We start from the raw sequence: 19,373 nt of genomic DNA on the forward strand, positions 1-19,373 counted from the left end.
AAAAAACTTCCAGCTCGCTGAAATCTGTTCATTTGCTGAAAACCAACAAAACCACGAAAAGTTCTTGTATTTGAAGATAAAATCTTTTTGCTTTGAAGAAGAAAGATCCAGCTGACTGAAATAAGTTCATTAGATGAAAACCAACAAAAATTGACAAGAACCACGAAAAGTTCTTGTATTTTAAGATAAAATCTTCCGCTATTAAAGAAAAAACTTCTTGCTCGCTGAAATGTGTTCATTTGCTGAAAACCAACAAAACCACCAAAAGTTCTTGTATTTGAAGATAAAATCTTTTTGCTTTGAAGAAGAAAGATCTAGCTGACTGAAATAAGTTCATGAGATGAAAACCAACAAAAATTGACAAGAACCACGAAAAGTTCTTGTATTTTAAGATAAAATCTTACGCTATTAAAGAAAAAACTCCCAGCTCGCTGAAATCTGTTCATTTACTGTAAACCAACAAAACCACGAAAAGTTCTTGTATTTGAAGATAAAATCTTTTTGCTTTGAAGAAGAAAGATCTAGCTGACTGAAATAAGTTCATTAGATGAAAACCAACAAAAATTGACAAGAACCACGAAAAGTTCTTGTATTTTAAGATAAAATCTTACTCTATTAAGGAAAAAACTTCCAGCTCGCTGAAATATGTTCATTTGCTGAAAACCATCAAAACCACGAAAAGTTCTTGTCTTTGAAGATAAAATCTTTTTGCTTTGAAGAAGAAAGATCTAGCTGACTGAAATAAGTTCATTAGATGAAAACCAACAAAAATTGACAAGAACCACGAAAAGTTCTTGTATTTTAAGATAAAATCTTACGCTATTAAGGAAAAAACTCCCAGCTCGCTGAAATCTGTTCATTTGCTGAAAACCAACAAAACCACGAAAAGTTCTTGTATTTGAAGATAAAATCTTTTTGCTTTGAAGAAGAAAGATCTAGCTGACTGAAATAAGTTCATTAGATGAAAACCAACAAAAATTGACAAGAACCACGAAAAGTTCTTGTATTTTAAGATAAAATCTTACGCTATTAAGGAAAAAACTCCCAGCACGCTGAAATCTGTTCATTTGCTGAAAACCAACAAAACCACGAAAAGTTCTTGTATTTGAAGATAAAATCTTTTTGCTTTGAAGAAGAAAGATCTAGCTGACTGAAATAAGTTCATTAGATGAAAACCAACAAAAATTGACAAGAACCACGAAAAGTTCTTGTATTTTAAGATAAAATCTTACGCTGTTAAAGAAAAAACTCCCAGCTCGCTGAAATATGTTCATTTGCTGAAAACCAACAAAACCACGAAAAGTTCTTGTATTTGAAGATAAAATCTTTTTGCTTTGAAGAAGAAAGATCCAGCTGACTGAAATAAGTTCATTAGATGAAAACCAACAAAAATTGACAAGAACCACGAAAAGTTCTTGTATTTTTAGATAAAATCTTACGCTATTAAAGAAAAAACTCCCAGCTCGCTGAAATATGTTCATTTGCTGAAAACCAACAAAACCACGAAAAGTTCTTGGATTTGAAGATAAAATCTTTTTGCTTTGAAGAAGAAAGATCGAGCTGACTGAAATAAGTTCATTAGATGAAAACCAACAAAAATTGACAAGAACCACGAAAAGTTCTTGTATTTGAAGATAAAATCTTACTCTATTAAGGAAAAAACTTCCAGCTCGCTGAAATATGTTCATTTGCTGAAAAGCATCAAAACCACGAAAAGTTCTTGTATTTGAAGATAAAATCTTTTTGCTTTGAAGAAGAAAGATCTAGCTGACTGAAATAAGTTCATTAGATGAAAACGAACAAAAATTGACAAGAACCACGAAAAGTTCTTGTATTTTAAGATAAAATCTTACGCTATTAAGGAAAAAACTCCCAGCTCGCTGAAATCTGTTCATTTGCTGAAAACCAACAAAACCACGAAAAGTTCTTGTATTTGAAGATAAAATCTTTTTGCTTTGAAGAAGAAAGATCCAGCTGACTGAAATAAGTTCATTAGATGAAAACCAACAAAAATTGACAAGAACCACGAAAAGTTCTTGTATTTTAAGATAAAATCTTACGCTATTAAAGAAAAAACTCCCAGCTCGCTGAAATATGTTCATTTGCTGAAAAGCAACAAAACCACGAAAAGTTCTTGTATTTCAAGATAAAATCTTTTTGCTTTGAAGAAGAAAGATCTAGCTGACTGAAATAAGTTCATTAGATGAAAACCAACAAAAATTGACAAGAACCACGAAAAGTTCTTGTATTTTAAGATAAAATCTTACGCTATTAAAGAAAAAACTCCCAGCTCGCTGAAATATGTTCATTTGCTGAAAAGCAACAAAACCACGAAAAGTTCTTGTATTTCAAGATAAAATCTTTTTGCTTTGAAGAAGAAAGATCTAGCTGACTGAAATAAGTTCATTAGATGAAAACCAACAAAAATTGACAAGAACCACGAAAAGTTCTTGTATTTTAAGATAAAATCTTACTCTATTAAGGAAAAAACTTCCAGCTCGCTGAAATATGTTCATTTGCTGAAAACCATCAAAACCACGAAAAGTTCTTGCATTTGAAGATAAAATCTTTTTGCTTTGAAGAAGAAAGATCTAGCTGACTGAAATAAGTTCATGAGATGAAAACCAACAAAAATTGACAAGAACCACGAAAAGTTCTTGTATTTTAAGATAAAATCTTACGCGATTAAGGAAAAAACTTCCAGCTCGCTGAAATATGTTCATTTGCTGAAAACCATCAAAACCACGAAAAGTTCTTGTATTTTAAGATAAAATCTTTTTGCTTTGAAGAAGAAAGATCTGGCTGACTGAAATAAGTTGATTGGATGAAAACCAACAAAAATTGATAAGAAACAAGAAAAGTTCTTGTATTTGAACATAAAATCTTACGCTATTAAAGAAAAAACTTCCAGCTCGCTGAAATCTGTTCATTTGCTGAAAACCAACAAAACCACGAAAAGTTCTTGTATTTGAAGATAAAATCTTTTTGCTTTGAAGAAGAAAGATCCAGCTGACTGAAATAAGTTCATTAGATGAAAACCAACAAAAATTGACAAGAACCACGAAAAGTTCTTGTATTTTAAGATAAAATCTTCCGCTATTAAAGAAAAAACTTCTTGCTCGCTGAAATGTGTTCATTTGCTGAAAACCAACAAAACCACCAAAAGTTCTTGTATTTGAAGATAAAATCTTTTTGCTTTGAAGAAGAAAGATCTAGCTGACTGAAATAAGTTCATGAGATGAAAACCAACAAAAATTGACAAGAACCACGAAAAGTTCTTGTATTTTAAGATAAAATCTTACGCTATTAAAGAAAAAACTCCCAGCTCGCTGAAATCTGTTCATTTACTGTAAACCAACAAAACCACGAAAAGTTCTTGTATTTGAAGATAAAATCTTTTTGCTTTGAAGAAGAAAGATCTAGCTGACTGAAATAAGTTCATTAGATGAAAACCAACAAAAATTGACAAGAACCACGAAAAGTTCTTGTATTTTAAGATAAAATCTTACTCTATTAAGGAAAAAACTTCCAGCTCGCTGAAATATGTTCATTTGCTGAAAACCATCAAAACCACGAAAAGTTCTTGTCTTTGAAGATAAAATCTTTTTGCTTTGAAGAAGAAAGATCTAGCTGACTGAAATAAGTTCATTAGATGAAAACCAACAAAAATTGACAAGAACCACGAAAAGTTCTTGTATTTTAAGATAAAATCTTACGCTATTAAGGAAAAAACTCCCAGCTCGCTGAAATCTGTTCATTTGCTGAAAACCAACAAAACCACGAAAAGTTCTTGTATTTGAAGATAAAATCTTTTTGCTTTGAAGAAGAAAGATCTAGCTGACTGAAATAAGTTCATGAGATGAAAACCAACAAAAATTGACAAGAACCACGAAAAGTTCTTGTATTTTAAGATAAAATCTTACGCTATTAAGGAAAAAACTCCCAGCACGCTGAAATCTGTTCATTTGCTGAAAACCAACAAAACCACGAAAAGTTCTTGTATTTGAAGATAAAATCTTTTTGCTTTGAAGAAGAAAGATCTAGCTGACTGAAATAAGTTCATTAGATGAAAACCAACAAAAATTGACAAGAACCACGAAAAGTTCTTGTATTTTAAGATAAAATCTTACGCTGTTAAAGAAAAAACTCCCAGCTCGCTGAAATATGTTCATTTGCTGAAAACCAACAAAACCACGAAAAGTTCTTGGATTTCAAGATAAAATCTTTTTGCTTTGAAGAAGAAAGATCTAGCTGACTGAAATAAGTTCATTAGATGAAAACCAACAAAAATTGACAAGAACCACGAAAAGTTCTTGTATTTTAAGATAAAATCTTACGCTATTAAAGAAAAAACTCCCAGCTCGCTGAAATATGTTCATTTGCTGAAAAGCAACAAAACCACGAAAAGTTCTTGTATTTCAAGATAAAATCTTTTTGCTTTGAAGAAGAAAGATCTGGCTGACTGAAATAAGTTGATTGGATGAAAACCAACAAAAATTGATAAGAAACACGAAAAGTTCTTGTATTTGAACATAAAATCTTACGCTATTAAAGAAAAAACTTCCAGCTCGCTGAAATCTGTTCATTTGCTGAAAACCAACAAAACCACAAAAAGTTCTTGTATTTGAAGATAAAATCTTTTTGCTTTGAAGAAGAAAGATCTAGCTGACTGAAATAAGTTCATTAGATGAAAACCAACAAAAATTGACAAGAACCACGAAAAGTTCTTGTATTTTAAGATAAAATCTTACGCTATGAAGGAAAAAACTCCCAGCTCGCTGAAATATGTTCATTTGCTGAAAACCAACAAAACCATCAGAAGTTCTTGTATTTGAAGATAAAATCTTTTTGCTTTGAAGAAGAAAGATCTAGCTGACTGAAATAAGTTCATTGGATGAAAACCAACAAAAATTGACAAGAACCAAGAAAAGTTCTTGTATTTTAAGATAAAATCTTACGCTATTAAAGAAAAAACTTCTTGCTCGCTGAAATCTGTTCATTTGCTGAAAACCTACAAAACCACGAAAAGTTCTTGTATTTGAAGATAAAATCTTTTTGCTTTGAAGAAGAAAGATCTAGCTGACTGAAATAAGTTCATTAGATGAAAACCAACAAAAATTGACAAGAACCACGAAAAGTTCTTGTATTTTAAGATAAAATCTGACGCTATTAAAGAAAAAACTTCCAGCTCGCTGAAATCTGTTCATTTGCTGAAAACCAACAATACCACGAAAAGTTCTTGTATTTGAAGATAAAATCTTTTTGCTTTGAAGAAGAAAGATCTAGCTGACTGAAATAAGTTCATTAGATGAAAACCAACAAAAATTGACAAGAACCACGAAAAGTTCTTGTATTTTAAGATAAAATCTTACGCTATTAAAGAAAAAACTTCTTGCTCGCTGAAATGTGTTCATTTGCTGAAAACCAACAAAACCACCAAAAGTTCTTGTATTTGAAGATAAAATCTTTTTGCTTTGAAGAAGAAAGATCTAGCTGACTGAAATAAGTTCATTAGATGAAAACCAACAAAAATTGACAAGAACCACGAAAAGTTCTTGTATTTTAAGATAAAATCTTACTCTATTAAGGAAAAAACTTCCAGCTCGCTGAAATATGTTCATTTGCTGAAAACCATCAAAACCACGAAAAGTTCTTGTCTTTGAAGATAAAATCTTTTTGCTTTGAAGAAGAAAGATCTAGCTGACTGAAATAAGTTCATTAGATGAAAACCAACAAAAATTGACAAGAACCACGAAAAGTTCTTGTATTTTAAGATAAAATCTTACGCTATTAAGGAAAAAACTCCCAGCTCGCTGAAATCTGTTCATTTGCTGAAAACCAACAAAACCACGAAAAGTTCTTGTATTTGAAGATAAAATCTTTTTGCTTTGAAGAAGAAAGATCTAGCTGACTGAAATAAGTTCATTAGATGAAAACCAACAATAATTGACAAGAACCACGAAAAGTTCTTGTATTTTAAGATAAAATCTTACGCTATTAAGGAAAAAACTCCCAGCTCGCTGAAATCTATTCATTTGCTGAAAACCAACAAAACCACGAAAAGTTCTTGTATTTGAAGATAAAATCTTTTTGCTTTGAAGAAGAAAGATCTAGCTGACTGAAATAAGTTCATTAGATGAAAACGAACAAAAATTGACAAGAACCACGAAAAGTTCTTGTATTTTAAGATAAAATCTTACGCTATTAAAGAAAAAACTCCCAGCTCGCTGAAATATGTTCATTTGCTGAAAAGCAACAAAACCACGAAAAGTTCTTGTATTTCAAGATAAAATCTTTTTGCTTTGAAGAAAAAAGATCTAGCTGACTGAAATAAGTTCATTAGATGAAAACCAACAAATATTGACAAGAACCACGAAAAGTTCTTGTATTTTAAGATAAAATCTTACGCGATTTAGGAAAAAACTCCCAGCTCGCTGAAATAAGTTCATTTGCTGAAAACCAACAAAACCATCAAAAGTTCTTGTATTTGAAGATAAAATCTTTTTGCTTTGAAGAAGAAAGATCGAGCTGACTGAAATAAGTTCATTTGATGAAAAAAAACAAAAATTGACAAGAACCAAGAAAAGTTCTTGTATTTTAAGATAAAATCTTACGCTATTAAAGAAAAAACTTCTTGCTCGCTGAAATCTGTTCATTTGCTGAAAACCTACAAAACCACGAAAAGTTCTTGTATTTGAAGATAAAATCTTTTTGCTTTGAAGAAGAAAGATCTAGCTGACTGAAATAAGTTCATGAGATGAAAACCAACAAAAATTGACAAGAACCACGAAAAGTTCTTGTATTTTAAGATAAAATCTGACGCTATTAAAGAAAAAACTTCCAGCTCGCTGAAATCTGTTCATTTGCTGAAAACCAACAAAACCACGAAAAGTTCTTGTATTTGAAGATAAAATCTTTTTGCTTTGAAGAAGAAAGATCCAGCTGACTGAAATAAGTTCATTAGATGAAAACCAACAAAAATTGACAAGAACCACGAAAAGTTCTTGTATTTTAAGATAAAATCTTCCGCTATTAAAGAAAAAACTTCTTGCTCGCTGAAATGTGTTCATTTGCTGAAAACCAACAAAACCACCAAAAGTTCTTGTATTTGAAGATAAAATCTTTTTGCTTTGAAGAAGAAAGATCTAGCTGACTGAAATAAGTTCATGAGATGAAAACCAACAAAAATTGACAAGAACCACGAAAAGTTCTTGTATTTTAAGATAAAATCTTACGCTATTAAAGAAAAAACTCCCAGCTCGCTGAAATCTGTTCATTTACTGTAAACCAACAAAACCACGAAAAGTTCTTGTATTTGAAGATAAAATCTTTTTGCTTTGAAGAAGAAAGATCTAGCTGACTGAAATAAGTTCATTAGATGAAAACCAACAAAAATTGACAAGAACCACGAAAAGTTCTTGTATTTTAAGATAAAATCTTACTCTATTAAGGAAAAAACTTCCAGCTCGCTGAAATATGTTCATTTGCTGAAAACCATCAAAACCACGAAAAGTTCTTGTCTTTGAAGATAAAATCTTTTTGCTTTGAAGAAGAAAGATCTAGCTGACTGAAATAAGTTCATTAGATGAAAACCAACAAAAATTGACAAGAACCACGAAAAGTTCTTGTATTTTAAGATAAAATCTTACGCTATTAAGGAAAAAACTCCCAGCTCGCTGAAATCTGTTCATTTGCTGAAAACCAACAAAACCACGAAAAGTTCTTGTATTTGAAGATAAAATCTTTTTGCTTTGAAGAAGAAAGATCTAGCTGACTGAAATAAGTTCATTAGATGAAAACCAACAAAAATTGACAAGAACCACGAAAAGTTCTTGTATTTTAAGATAAAATCTTACGCTATTAAGGAAAAAACTCCCAGCACGCTGAAATCTGTTCATTTGCTGAAAACCAACAAAACCACGAAAAGTTCTTGTATTTGAAGATAAAATCTTTTTGCTTTGAAGAAGAAAGATCTAGCTGACTGAAATAAGTTCATTAGATGAAAACCAACAAAAATTGACAAGAACCACGAAAAGTTCTTGTATTTTAAGATAAAATCTTACGCTGTTAAAGAAAAAACTCCCAGCTCGCTGAAATATGTTCATTTGCTGAAAACCAACAAAACCACGAAAAGTTCTTGTATTTGAAGATAAAATCTTTTTGCTTTGAAGAAGAAAGATCCAGCTGACTGAAATAAGTTCATTAGATGAAAACCAACAAAAATTGACAAGAACCACGAAAAGTTCTTGTATTTTTAGATAAAATCTTACGCTATTAAAGAAAAAACTCCCAGCTCGCTGAAATATGTTCATTTGCTGAAAACCAACAAAACCACGAAAAGTTCTTGGATTTGAAGATAAAATCTTTTTGCTTTGAAGAAGAAAGATCGAGCTGACTGAAATAAGTTCATTAGATGAAAACCAACAAAAATTGACAAGAACCACGAAAAGTTCTTGTATTTGAAGATAAAATCTTACTCTATTAAGGAAAAAACTTCCAGCTCGCTGAAATATGTTCATTTGCTGAAAAGCATCAAAACCACGAAAAGTTCTTGTATTTGAAGATAAAATCTTTTTGCTTTGAAGAAGAAAGATCTAGCTGACTGAAATAAGTTCATTAGATGAAAACGAACAAAAATTGACAAGAACCACGAAAAGTTCTTGTATTTTAAGATAAAATCTTACGCTATTAAGGAAAAAACTCCCAGCTCGCTGAAATCTGTTCATTTGCTGAAAACCAACAAAACCACGAAAAGTTCTTGTATTTGAAGATAAAATCTTTTTGCTTTGAAGAAGAAAGATCCAGCTGACTGAAATAAGTTCATTAGATGAAAACCAACAAAAATTGACAAGAACCACGAAAAGTTCTTGTATTTTAAGATAAAATCTTACGCTATTAAAGAAAAAACTCCCAGCTCGCTGAAATATGTTCATTTGCTGAAAAGCAACAAAACCACGAAAAGTTCTTGTATTTCAAGATAAAATCTTTTTGCTTTGAAGAAGAAAGATCTAGCTGACTGAAATAAGTTCATTAGATGAAAACCAACAAAAATTGACAAGAACCACGAAAAGTTCTTGTATTTTAAGATAAAATCTTACGCTATTAAAGAAAAAACTCCCAGCTCGCTGAAATATGTTCATTTGCTGAAAAGCAACAAAACCACGAAAAGTTCTTGTATTTCAAGATAAAATCTTTTTGCTTTGAAGAAGAAAGATCTAGCTGACTGAAATAAGTTCATTAGATGAAAACCAACAAAAATTGACAAGAACCACGAAAAGTTCTTGTATTTTAAGATAAAATCTTACTCTATTAAGGAAAAAACTTCCAGCTCGCTGAAATATGTTCATTTGCTGAAAACCATCAAAACCACGAAAAGTTCTTGCATTTGAAGATAAAATCTTTTTGCTTTGAAGAAGAAAGATCTAGCTGACTGAAATAAGTTCATGAGATGAAAACCAACAAAAATTGACAAGAACCACGAAAAGTTCTTGTATTTTAAGATAAAATCTTACGCGATTAAGGAAAAAACTTCCAGCTCGCTGAAATATGTTCATTTGCTGAAAACCATCAAAACCACGAAAAGTTCTTGTATTTTAAGATAAAATCTTTTTGCTTTGAAGAAGAAAGATCTGGCTGACTGAAATAAGTTGATTGGATGAAAACCAACAAAAATTGATAAGAAACACGAAAAGTTCTTGTATTTGAACATAAAATCTTACGCTATTAAAGAAAAAACTTCCAGCTCGCTGAAATCTGTTCATTTGCTGAAAACCAACAAAACCACGAAAAGTTCTTGTATTTGAAGATAAAATCTTTTTGCTTTGAAGAAGAAAGATCCAGCTGACTGAAATAAGTTCATTAGATGAAAACCAACAAAAATTGACAAGAACCACGAAAAGTTCTTGTATTTTAAGATAAAATCTTCCGCTATTAAAGAAAAAACTTCTTGCTCGCTGAAATGTGTTCATTTGCTGAAAACCAACAAAACCACCAAAAGTTCTTGTATTTGAAGATAAAATCTTTTTGCTTTGAAGAAGAAAGATCTAGCTGACTGAAATAAGTTCATGAGATGAAAACCAACAAAAATTGACAAGAACCACGAAAAGTTCTTGTATTTTAAGATAAAATCTTACGCTATTAAAGAAAAAACTCCCAGCTCGCTGAAATCTGTTCATTTACTGTAAACCAACAAAACCACGAAAAGTTCTTGTATTTGAAGATAAAATCTTTTTGCTTTGAAGAAGAAAGATCTAGCTGACTGAAATAAGTTCATTAGATGAAAACCAACAAAAATTGACAAGAACCACGAAAAGTTCTTGTATTTTAAGATAAAATCTTACTCTATTAAGGAAAAAACTTCCAGCTCGCTGAAATATGTTCATTTGCTGAAAACCATCAAAACCACGAAAAGTTCTTGTCTTTGAAGATAAAATCTTTTTGCTTTGAAGAAGAAAGATCGAGCTGACTGAAATAAGTTCATTAGATGAAAACCAACAAAAATTGACAAGAACCACGAAAAGTTCTTGTATTTTAAGATAAAATCTTACGCTATTAAGGAAAAAACTCCCAGCTCGCTGAAATCTGTTCATTTGCTGAAAACCAACAAAACCACGAAAAGTTCTTGTATTTGAAGATAAAATCTTTTTGCTTTGAAGAAGAAAGATCTAGCTGACTGAAATAAGTTCATTAGATGAAAACCAACAAAAATTGACAAGAACCACGAAAAGTTCTTGTATTTTAAGATAAAATCTTACGCTATTAAGGAAAAAACTCCCAGCACGCTGAAATCTGTTCATTTGCTGAAAACCAACAAAACCACGAAAAGTTCTTGTATTTGAAGATAAAATCTTTTTGCTTTGAAGAAGAAAGATCTAGCTGACTGAAATAAGTTCATTAGATGAAAACCAACAAAAATTGACAAGAACCACGAAAAGTTCTTGTATTTTAAGATAAAATCTTACGCTGTTAAAGAAAAAACTCCCAGCTCGCTGAAATATGTTCATTTGCTGAAAACCAACAAAACCACGAAAAGTTCTTGTATTTGAAGATAAAATCTTTTTGCTTTGAAGAAGAAAGATCCAGCTGACTGAAATAAGTTCATTAGATGAAAACCAACAAAAATTGACAAGAACCACGAAAAGTTCTTGTATTTTTAGATAAAATCTTACGCTATTAAAGAAAAAACTCCCAGCTCGCTGAAATATGTTCATTTGCTGAAAACCAACAAAACCACGAAAAGTTCTTGGATTTGAAGATAAAATCTTTTTGCTTTGAAGAAGAAAGATCGAGCTGACTGAAATAAGTTCATTAGATGAAAACCAACAAAAATTGACAAGAACCACGAAAAGTTCTTGTATTTGAAGATAAAATCTTACTCTATTAAGGAAAAAACTTCCAGCTCGCTGAAATATGTTCATTTGCTGAAAAGCATCAAAACCACGAAAAGTTCTTGTATTTGAAGATAAAATCTTTTTGCTTTGAAGAAGAAAGATCTAGCTGACTGAAATAAGTTCATTAGATGAAAACGAACAAAAATTGACAAGAACCACGAAAAGTTCTTGTATTTTAAGATAAAATCTTACGCTATTAAGGAAAAAACTCCCAGCTCGCTGAAATCTGTTCATTTGCTGAAAACCAACAAAACCACGAAAAGTTCTTGTATTTGAAGATAAAATCTTTTTGCTTTGAAGAAGAAAGATCCAGCTGACTGAAATAAGTTCATTAGATGAAAACCAACAAAAATTGACAAGAACCACGAAAAGTTCTTGTATTTTAAGATAAAATCTTACGCTATTAAAGAAAAAACTCCCAGCTCGCTGAAATATGTTCATTTGCTGAAAAGCAACAAAACCACGAAAAGTTCTTGTATTTCAAGATAAAATCTTTTTGCTTTGAAGAAGAAAGATCTAGCTGACTGAAATAAGTTCATTAGATGAAAACCAACAAAAATTGACAAGAACCACGAAAAGTTCTTGTATTTTAAGATAAAATCTTACGCTATTAAAGAAAAAACTCCCAGCTCGCTGAAATATGTTCATTTGCTGAAAAGCAACAAAACCACGAAAAGTTATTGTATTTCAAGATAAAATCTTTTTGCTTTGAAGAAGAAAGATCTGGCTGACTGAAATAAGTTGATTGGATGAAAACCAACAAAAATTGATAAGAAACACGAAAAGTTCTTGTATTTGAACATAAAATCTTACGCTATTAAAGAAAAAACTTCCAGCTCGCTGAAATCTGTTCATTTGCTGAAAACCAACAAAACCACAAAAAGTTCTTGTATTTGAAGATAAAATCTTTTTGCTTTGAAGAAGAAAGATCTAGCTGACTGAAATAAGTTCATTAGATGAAAACCAACAAAAATTGACAAGAACCACGAAAAGTTCTTGTATTTTAAGATAAAATCTTACGCTATGAAGGAAAAAACTCCCAGCTCGCTGAAATATGTTCATTTGCTGAAAACCAACAAAACCATCAAAAGTTCTTGTATTTGAAGATAAAATCTTTTTGCTTTGAAGAAGAAAGATCTAGCTGACTGAAATAAGTTCATTGGATGAAAACCAACAAAAATTGACAAGAACCAAGAAAAGTTCTTGTATTTTAAGATAAAATCTTACGCTATTAAAGAAAAAACTTCTTGCTCGCTGAAATCTGTTCATTTGCTGAAAACCTACAAAACCACGAAAAGTTCTTGTATTTGAAGATAAAATCTTTTTGCTTTGAAGAAGAAAGATCTAGCTGACTGAAATAAGTTCATTAGATGAAAACCAACAAAAATTGACAAGAACCACGAAAAGTTCTTGTATTTTAAGATAAAATCTGACGCTATTAAAGAAAAAACTTCCAGCTCGCTGAAATCTGTTCATTTGCTGAAAACCAACAATACCACGAAAAGTTCTTGTATTTGAAGATAAAATCTTTTTGCTTTGAAGAAGAAAGATCTAGCTGACTGAAATAAGTTCATTAGATGAAAACCAACAAAAATTGACAAGAACCACGAAAAGTTCTTGTATTTTAAGATAAAATCTTACGCTATTAAAGAAAAAACTTCTTGCTCGCTGAAATGTGTTCATTTGCTGAAAACCAACAAAACCACCAAAAGTTCTTGTATTTGAAGATAAAATCTTTTTGCTTTGAAGAAGAAAGATCTAGCTGACTGAAATAAGTTCATTAGATGAAAACCAACAAAAATTGACAAGAACCACGAAAAGTTCTTGTATTTTAAGATAAAATCTTACGCTATGAAGGAAAAAACTCCCAGCTCGCTGAAATATGTTCATTTGCTGAAAACCAACAAAACCATCAAAAGTTCTTGTATTTGAAGATAAAATCTTTTTGCTTTGAAGAAGAAAGATCTAGCTGACTGAAATAAGTTCATTGGATGAAAACCAACAAAAATTGACAAGAACCAAGAAAAGTTCTTGTATTTTAAGATAAAATCTTACGCTATTAAAGAAAAAACTTCTTGCTCGCTGAAATCTGTTCATTTGCTGAAAACCTACAAAACCACGAAAAGTTCTTGTATTTGAAGATAAAATCTTTTTGCTTTGAAGAAGAAAGATCTAGCTGACTGAAATAAGTTCATGAGATGAAAACCAACAAAAATTGACAAGAACCACGAAAAGTTCTTGTATTTTAAGATAAAATCTGACGCTATTAAAGAAAAAACTTCCAGCTCGCTGAAATCTGTTCATTTGCTGAAAACCAACAATACCACGAAAAGTTCTTGTATTTGAAGATAAAATCTTTTTGCTTTGAAGAAGAAAGATCTAGCTGACTGAAATAAGTTCATTGGATGAAAACCAACAAAAATTGACAAGAACCACAAAAAGTTCTTGTATTTTAAGATAAAATCTTACGCTATGAAGGAAAAAACTCCCAGCTCGCTGAAATATGTTCATTTGCTGAAAACCAACAAAACCATCAAAAGTTCTTGTATTTGAAGATAAAATCTTTTTGCTTTGAAGAAGAAAGATCTAGCTGACTGAAATAAGTTCATTGGATGAAAACCAACAAAAATTGACAAGAACCAAGAAAAGTTCTTGTATTTTAAGATAAAATCTTACGCTATTAAAGAAAAAACTTCTTGCTCGCTGAAATCTGTTCATTTGCTGAAAACCTACAAAACCACGAAAAGTTCTTGTATTTGAAGATAAAATCTTTTTGCTTTGAAGAAGAAAGATCTAGCTGACTGAAATAAGTTCATTAGATGAAAACCAACAAAAATTGACAAGAACCACGAAAAGTTCTTGTATTTTAAGATAAAATCTGACGCTATTAAAGAAAAAACTTCCAGCTCGCTGAAATCTGTTCATTTGCTGAAAACCAACAATACCACGAAAAGTTCTTGTATTTGAAGATAAAATCTTTTTGCTTTGAAGAAGAAAGATCTAGCTGACTGAAATAAGTTCATTAGATGAAAACCAACAAAAATTGACAAGAACCACGAAAAGTTCTTGTATTTTAAGATAAAATCTTACGCTATTAAAGAAAAAACTTCTTGCTCGCTGAAATGTGTTCATTTGCTGAAAACCAACAAAACCACCAAAAGTTCTTGTATTTGAAGATAAAATCTTTTTGCTTTGAAGAAGAAAGATCTAGCTGACTGAAATAAGTTCATTAGATGAAAACCAACAAAAATTGACAAGAACCACGAAAAGTTCTTGTATTTTAAGATAAAATCTTACGCTATGAAGGAAAAAACTCCCAGCTCGCTGAAATATGTTCATTTGCTGAAAACCAACAAAACCATCAAAAGTTCTTGTATTTGAAGATAAAATCTTTTTGCTTTGAAGAAGAAAGATCTAGCTGACTGAAATAAGTTCATTGGATGAAAACCAACAAAAATTGACAAGAACCAAGAAAAGTTCTTGTATTTTAAGATAAAATCTTACGCTATTAAAGAAAAAACTTCTTGCTCGCTGAAATCTGTTCATTTGCTGAAAACCTACAAAACCACGAAAAGTTCTTGTATTTGAAGATAAAATCTTTTTGCTTTGAAGAAGAAAGATCTAGCTGACTGAAATAAGTTCATTCGATGAAAACCAACAAAAATTGACAAGAACCACGAAAAGTTCTTGTATTTTAAGATAAAATCTGACGCTATTAAAGAAAAAACTTCCAGCTCGCTGAAATCTGTTCATTTGCTGAAAACCAACAATACCACGAAAAGTTCTTGTATTTGAAGATAAAATCTTTTTGCTTTGAAGAAGAAAGATCTAGCTGACTGAAATAAGTTCATGAGATGAAAACCAACAAAAATTGACAAGAACCACGAAAAGTTCTTGTATTTTAAGATAAAATCTGACGCTATTAAAGAAAAAACTTCCAGCTCGCTGAAATCTGTTCATTTGCTGAAAACCAACAATACCACGAAAAGTTCTTGTATTTGAAGATAAAATCTTTTTGCTTTGAAGAAGAAAGATCTAGCTGACTGAAATAAGTTCATTGGATGAAAACCAACAAAAATTGACAAGAACCACGAAAAGTTCTTGTATTTTAAGATAAAATCTTACGCTATGAAGGAAAAAACTCCCAGCTCGCTGAAATATGTTCATTTGCTGAAAACCAACAAAACCATCAAAAGTTCTTGTATTTGAAGATAAAATCTTTTTGCTTTGAAGAAGAAAGATCTAGCTGACTGAAATAAGTTCATTGGATGAAAACGAACAAAAATTGACAAGAACCAAGAAAAGTTCTTGTATTTTAAGATAAAATCTTACGCTATTAAAGAAAAAACTTCTTGCTCGCTGAAATCTGTTCATTTGCTGAAAACCTACAAAACCACGAAAAGTTCTTGTATTTGAAGATAAAATCTTTTTGCTTTGAAGAAGAAAGATCTAGCTGACTGAAATAAGTTCATTAGATGAAAACCAACAAAAATTGACAAGAACCACGAAAAGTTCTTGTATTTTAAGATAAAATCTGACGCTATTAAAGAAAAAACTTCCAGCTCGCTGAAATCTGTTCATTTGCTGAAAACCAACAATACCACGAAAAGTTCTTGTATTTGAAGATAAAATCTTTTTGCTTTGAAGAAGAAAGATCTAGCTGACTGAAATAAGTTCATTAGATGAAAACCAACAAAAATTGACAAGAACCACGAAAAGTTCTTGTATTTTAAGATAAAATCTTACGCTATTAAAGAAAAAACTTCTTGCTCGCTGAAATGTGTTCATTTGCTGAAAACCAACAAAACCACCAAAAGTTCTTGTATTTGAAGATAAAATCTTTTTGCTTTGAAGAAGAAAGATCTAGCTGACTGAAATAAGTTCATGAGATGAAAACCAACAAAAATTGACAAGAACCACGAAAAGTTCTTGTATTTTAAGATAAAATCTTACGCTATTAAAGAAAAAACTCCCAGCTCGCTGAAATCTGTTCATTTGCTGAAAACCAACAAAACCACGAAAAGTTCTTGTATTTGAAGATGAAATCTTTTTGCTTTGAAGAAGAAAGATCTGGCTGACTGAAATAAGTTCATTAGATGAAAACGAACAAAAATTGACAAGAACCACGAAAAGTTCTTGTATTTTAAGATAAAATCTTAGGCTATTAAAGAAAAAACTCCCAGCTCGCTGAAATCTGTTCATTTGCTGAAAACCAACAAAACCACGAAAAGTTCTTGTATTTGAAGATAAAATCTTTTTGCTTTGAAGAAGAAAGATCTGGCTGACTGAAATAAGTTCATCAGATGAAAACCAACAAAAATTGACAAGAACCACGAAAAGTTCTTGTATTTTAAGATAAAATCTTACTCTATTCAGGAAAAAACTTCCAGCTCGCTGAAATATGTTCATTTGCTGAAAACCAACAAAACCACGAAATGTTCTTGTATTTGAAGATAAAATCTTTTTGCTTTGAAGAAGAAAGATCTAGCTGACTGAAATAAGTTCATTAGATGAAAACCAACAAAAATTGACAAGAACCACGAAAAGTTCTTGTATTTTAAGATAAAATCTTACGCTATTAAAGAAAAAACTCCCAGCTCGCTGAAATCTGTTCATTTGCTGAAAACCAACAAAACCACGAAAAGTTCTTGTATTTGAAGATGAAATCTTTTTGCTTTGAAGAAGAAAGATCTGGCTGACTGAAATAAGTTCATTAGATGAAAACGAACAAAAATTGACAAGAACCACGAAAAGTTCTTGTATTTTAAGATAAAATCTGACGCTATTAAAGAAAAAACTTCTTGCTCGCTGAAATGTGTTCATTTGCTGAAAACCAACAAAACCACCAAAAGTTCTTGTATTTGAAGATAAAATCTTTTTGCTTTGAAGAAGAAAGATCTAGCTGACTGAAATATGTTCATGAGATGAAAACCAACAAAAATTGAAAAGAACCACGAAAAGTTCTTGTATTTTAAGATAAAATCTTACGCTATCAAAGAAAAAACTCCCAGCTCGCTGAAATCTGTTCATTTGCTGAAAACCAACAAAACCACGAAAAGTTCTTGTATTTGAAGATGAAATCTTTTTGCTTTGAAGAAGAAAGATCTGGCTGACTGAAATAAGTTCATTAGATGAAAACGAACAAAAATTGACAAGAACCACGAAAAGTTCTTGTATTTTCAGATAAAATCTTACTCTATTCAGGAAAAAACTTCCAGCTCGCTGAAATATGTTCATTTGCTGAAAACCAACAAAACCACGAAAAGTTCTTGTATTTGAAGATAAAATCTTTTTGCTTTGAAGAAGAAAGATCTAGCTGACTGAAATAAGTTCATTAGATGAAAACCAACAAAAATTGACAAGAACCACGAAAAGTTCTTGTATTTTAAGATAAAATCTTACTCTATTGAGGAAAAAACTTCCAGCTCGCTGAAATATGTTCATTTGCTGAAAACCATCAAAACCACGAAAAGTTCTTGTATTTGAAGATAAAATCTTTTTGCTTTGAAGAAGAAAGATCTAGCTGACTGAAATAAGTTCATTCGATGAAAACCAACAAAAATTGACAAGAACCACGAAAAGTTCTTGTATTTTAAGATAAAATCTTACGCTATTAAGGAATAAACTCCCAGCTCGCTGAAATCTGTTCATTTGCTGAAAACCAACAAAACCACGAAAAGTTCTTGTATTTGAAGATAAAATCTTTTTGCTTTGAAGAAGAAAGATCTAGCTGACTGAAATAAGTTCATTGGATGAAAACCAACAAAAATTGACAAGAACCAAGAAAAGTTCTTGTATTATAAGATAAAATCTTACGCTATTAAAGAAAAAACTTCCAGCTCGCTGAAATATGTTCATTTGCTGAAAACCAACAAAACCACGAAAAGTTCTTGTATTTGAAGATAAAATCTTTTTACTTTGAAGAAGAAAGATCTAGCTGACTGAAATAAGTTCATTAGATGAAAACCAACAAAAATTGACAAGAACCACGAAAAGTTCTTGTATTTTAAGATAAAATCTTAAGCTATTAAAGAAAAAACTCCCAGCTCGCTGAAATATGTTCATTTGCTGAAAACCAACAAAACCACGAAAAGTTCTTGGATTTGAAGATAAAATCTTTTTGCTTTGAAGAAGAAAGATCTAGCTGACTGAAATAAGTTCATTAGATGAAAACCAACAAAAATTGACAAGAACCACGAAAAGTTCTTGTATTTTAAGATAAAATCTTACTCTATTAAGGAAAAAACTTCCAGCTCGCTGCAATATGTTCATTTGCTGAAAACCATCAAAACCACGAAAAGTTCTTGTATTTGAAGATAAAATCTTTTTGCTTTGAAGAAGAAAGATCTAGCTGACTGAAATAAGTTCATTAGATGAAAACGAACAAAAATTGACAAGAACCACGAAAAGTTCTTGTATTTTAAGATAAAATCTTACGCTATTAAAGAAAAAACTTCTTGCTCGCTGAAATCTGTTCATTTGCTGAAAACCTACAAAACCATGAAAATTCTTGTATTTGAAGAGAAAATCTTTTTGCTTTGAAGAAGAAAGATCTAGCTGACTGAAATAAGTTCATTAGATGAAAACCAACAAAAATTGACTAGAACCACGAAAAGTTCTTGTATTTTAAGATAAAATCTTACGCTATTGAAGAAAAAACTCCCAGCTCGCTGAAATATGTTCATTTGCTGAAAACCAACAAAACCACGAAAAGTTCTTGTATTTGAAGATAAAATCTTTTTGCTTTGAAGAAGAAAGATCCAGCTGACTGAAATAAGTTCATTAGATGAAAACCAACAAAAATTGACAAGAACCACGAAAAGTTCTTGTATTTTAAGATAAAATCTTACTCTATTAAGGAAAAAACTTCCAGCTCGCTGAAATATGTTCATTTGCTGAAAACCATCAAAACCACGAAAAGTTCTTGTATTTGAAGATAAAATCTTTTTGCTTTGAAGAAGAAAGATCTAGCTGACTGAAATA

Source organism: Heptranchias perlo, chromosome 5, assembly GCF_035084215.1.
Source record: "Heptranchias perlo isolate sHepPer1 chromosome 5, sHepPer1.hap1, whole genome shotgun sequence".
Taxonomy (NCBI): Eukaryota; Metazoa; Chordata; class Chondrichthyes; order Hexanchiformes; family Hexanchidae; genus Heptranchias; species Heptranchias perlo.